Here is a 4,340-nt window from a genome sequence, read left to right as displayed (position 1 = left end):
AGGTCGCTGAGTGGGCGGGGCGGGGACATGCTGTGCGCTGATTGGCTGGTGGGGTGTTTGAACGCTCCCAACGGCTGTGCCGAGAGACCCGGATGCAGCGGGAGGGGGGAGCGGCCCCTCCCTCAGCCCAACCCAGGGCTCCAGGCGAAGGTTACCGTGGTCACCGTAAAAACAATAGTGCTGTTAATAAATACATAAAAAAATAAAAAGGGTTTTGGGTGTGCATCTGAGTTTCGGAATAATCAGTTCGTAGGAAACAGGTGCTGCTGCGGGCGGAGGAAATAAGAGTGGTCAAGGTGAAAATCAACCCACTGTCTCCATGGCACCAACCACAAATAAATTAAATGTACCAAATGCTTTAACTGCCCTTTTATTGTCAGTTGTTCCTGATGCTAAAGCTTACTGGTCCAGAAGGGAATTTTGTCATGGGGCTCAGGTTTAGCATAGCATGTCACTGTCTCGATGTAAAAACAATGAGAGATATATTTTCTATTTCTAGAATTTTCAATTATATGTCAAATTGAGTTCTTAGATCCTATGCTTCTTTTTTTATTATTATTATTAGTCTATACTACAGATTCTTATCAATTCAGGCGTTTCCATGACTGATTCAGCAGCTGTAAAACTCCACTGACTTTTTACTATTTGGAAGAAGAATGGAATAGGAAAAAGCAGAAGGAGATGATAAAAGGTGTTGTTTGTGTGAATAAAGATTTGCTGGTGATGTACATGTAAATTAGGACTACTTTCCTGAGGAAAAGATTTCAGAATAACAGCCTGGAAACTGAGGAGGTCATTCCAATGCTGACACAAGTCAAATTATTACACAATCCTACACTTGCTTTATTTCATACTGAGTAATTACAACAATGATTTACAGTCAAAATACAGCCTGACGTCCCTTTGTCACCTTTAAGCTCTCATTTGGGCCATCGTTTTGCAGTTCCAAGCCAGGCCAGCCTTCACTGGCTTTTCCTGTTCTCTTCTTTCTCTGCACTCTTCCAAAGTCCTTTTCAGCCAGGTGTTCAGTTTTTCCCACCCCTGAAACCAGAAACCATGTTTCTCCTAGGTTTGGAAAAAGTTCTGCAGTACAGGAGTCAATGTCACTTTTGCAATATGGTTTCTGGGAAAAGATACTGGTGATTGCACATTGATTTCCACTTTACCTCTAGATCTTCAAAAAAAATCTATATAAAGTTTTGCATGTACAAAGGCAGGAGAAGCATATTTATCAGGGCTGGAGATTGTCAGATGACATGTGTATCACTTCTCAGTTAAAGGTTTACAGAAGAATTTAAGTGATATCCAAACATTCAGTACATAACTAGAGGCTCACTGTGAATACAGGGGCTCACTGTGCATACAGGGAGGGACTTGCATTAGCCGTTTTTTGAATACTCTTGAAAATCCAGAATTATCTCAAAAACCAACTGGGATATTCTGGTGAACTACCTTAAGCTGTCCTTCCTGGGACTGACAGAACTTTTAGGAATTAATCACTTAAGAAAAGTGACTGTTTATGGTTTGGTTTTTCGGTTTTGGTTTTTTTTTTTTTTAATCTAGTGCATTTATTCTCCCAAAAGGTCAGATCAGGACTGATGACAAAAATAATTACTATTCTTTATATGTCTGACATCTGAAAATCTAAGTGCTTTTCTTATAAAAGGCTCTGAAATGGAAATACCCATTATTTTGTGTTTTGTAAACACTAACATGCATCTGAAACTTGCTCTACCTTCCAGTTAGGTAGGCTTCAGTAACCTACGAGTATAACTTTTATTTAGTAGTTAAATAGTTTCCCCTTGCAGTGACACCCACAGGGAGAAAGTTTCAGGAGATTAAGTCAATAAATGACTCCTGTCACAACAGCTACCTCGCAGCAGGGATCTCATACTTGCGGAAAAAGTCAAGGAGGCCACATCAGAAGAGCTGATGGAACACCTGATGGTTCCTAGATATCTCGCAAGCACTCTCATGTTTAATTTATGTATTTTATATATTTTTTAAAAAAGTAACCTTTCCTAAACCACAGTGGTTTGGTTGGTTGGTTGGTTTTTTACCAAGTGACTTCTTTATAAGCACCTGGAAAACAAAGAGCTATCGACTCAGTTCAGCCAGAGCAGCAGCTTTCAAAATGTGAGGAAGGGGAGAGATCAAGCACGAGATGCATGTGGGGGGTCAGTGGGAGCATGAGAAACCTCAGAAAAATCCCATCCAGCCTTCTTTCTCTTTTGAGGAGATAAATAGATGAGAGAGGATTGGGACTAGACCTAGTTTTGCCAAAGGTTTGGGAACAATGAGACAGGCATCAGTTATTACACTCTGGGATGCTGGGTGTGGGCTTTAGGGGCAGGAGCTTGGGAAAGCAAGGGAATGGGAGCATGCAAAGCAAGGGAGGCAGGGGAGCAGGGCACAAGGTAAAAGAGAAGGTATGGGCACAAAATAATACAGAAAGGGACAACTTGGTATAAAAAACTGGAGATCTCAGGAATCTCATCTTGTGCTGCTTTCTTGGCAAAGTTTGTTTCTTCACACCTGTAGTCTACTCAAACAGACCATGAAAATCACAGAAACTCCATCTGCTGTTGTTATGAAAAAAGGTTAAAGATGCTTGAGTGTCTGATTTCCTCCCAAATTCCAGAAACTTTCTTCTGCAACCTTTAGAATCAGCGAGGTGGTACTTCAATTCCAGGAAAGCTAGACAAAAAGCTGACCTTTTACTTCTTAGAAACATATTTTTCTTTTATTACCTTTTCATGTCAATTTTTAAAGGAAACTGTGCTTTCCAGGACTCTAAATAATTTCTATGTGACTTTTTAGTATTATGAATTCATTTTTTTAAAGCAATGTCGTTGTTAAAATTAGTGCTCATTCCTTTTTCTGCATTACATTCATAATGCACATGAATCTGGCTATTTAAATAAATATTTTAATTTGCTGAAGGTAGAACTGTGACTAAGTAGAGATCTGTGTGAAGGCTGAACTCTATAGTGTTTGGGATGAGAAAGACTTGTTTCAAAATTTTTTCTTATTTTAGGTACAAGAAATGTTCCTGCATTAAACCCAAATTTGTTACTGACCCAGGATTAAAAAAAATAAAAATAAAAATAAAAAGCCCAACAAATTCCCAGTCCTAAAACAAAATTATGAAATAAATATACCTTAAAAAATATAATCTTTCTGGAATTGTTTTGTGATGTGTCAGATGAGAAACAGTATGGTTTCTTCAGCTAAAATAAGGGTGTCCCTGAGTTCCTCCTGGAAACATGCTAGATCTGGGATCCTCACGGATTGACTTGAATTGATTCTCATTGCCTTCCTCTCACCTTCCCAGCCTCTGGGCTCAGTGGACTAGGGCCAGCCCTGCCTGAACACTGATGCTCCCGCTCTCAGCTGGCAAAGAGCTGCCACCATGCTCGTCTTCTGGTGCTACAACCCCTAAAAGTGGAAAATCAAGGCCAGCTTGGACAAGGATCTGATCAAACTGGTCTAGTGGAAGGAGTCCCTGCCCATGGCAGGGAGGTTGGAACTAGAAGACCTTTAAGGTCCCTTCCAACCCAAAACATTCTGTGATTCCATGAAAGTGGTGGGGTTTGCTTGTGGGTTTGGCTGCTGCCAGGTCAGTCTTCTCAAAGCCACTTGGGTGCTTTTGCCAGCCCAAGGTGGGCGATGGGCTGTGGGTTTGGGTGTGGGTACAGAATCACAGAATCAGCTAGGTTGGAAAAGACCTGTAAGATCATCAAGTCCAACTTTTGACCTAACATGACCTTGTCTTCTAGACCATGGCACTAAGTGCCACATCCAGTCTCCTCTTAAATACCTCCAGGGAGATGTGAATCCACCACCTCCTGAGCAGCCCATTCCAATGTAAAGAACTTCGTCCTAATGTCTAACCTAAACCTCCCCTGGCACAGCTTAAGACTGTGCCCTCGTTGCCTGGGAGAAGAGACCAACTCCTACCTGGCTTCAACCTCCTTTCAGGGAGTTGTAGAGAGCAATAAGGTCTTCCCTGAGCCTCCTCTTCTCCAGGCTGAACAACCCCAGCTCTCTCAGCCTCTCCTCATAGAACTTGTGCTCTAGTCCCTTCACCAGCCTCGTTGCCCTTCTTTGGAGATGCTCCAGCACCTCAATATCCTTCCTGAAATGAGGGGCCCAGAACTGGACACAGTACTCGAGGCGCTGTGTCCAGTTCAGGGCTGCTCAATTCAGGAAGGATATCGAGGCGCTGGAGGCGTGTACGAGGTGTCAGGAGCGGGTGCGTGGTATCAGGAGGCAGCACTGCAGATGCGGATGCCTTTGCTGTCCGTGCGTGCGATGGAGTAGCTCCAGGAGCCCACGCC

This window comes from Chiroxiphia lanceolata, chromosome 10 (assembly GCF_009829145.1).
Source record: "Chiroxiphia lanceolata isolate bChiLan1 chromosome 10, bChiLan1.pri, whole genome shotgun sequence".
NCBI lineage: Eukaryota > Metazoa > Chordata > Aves > Passeriformes > Pipridae > Chiroxiphia > Chiroxiphia lanceolata.
This window is presented reverse-complemented; position numbering follows the sequence as displayed.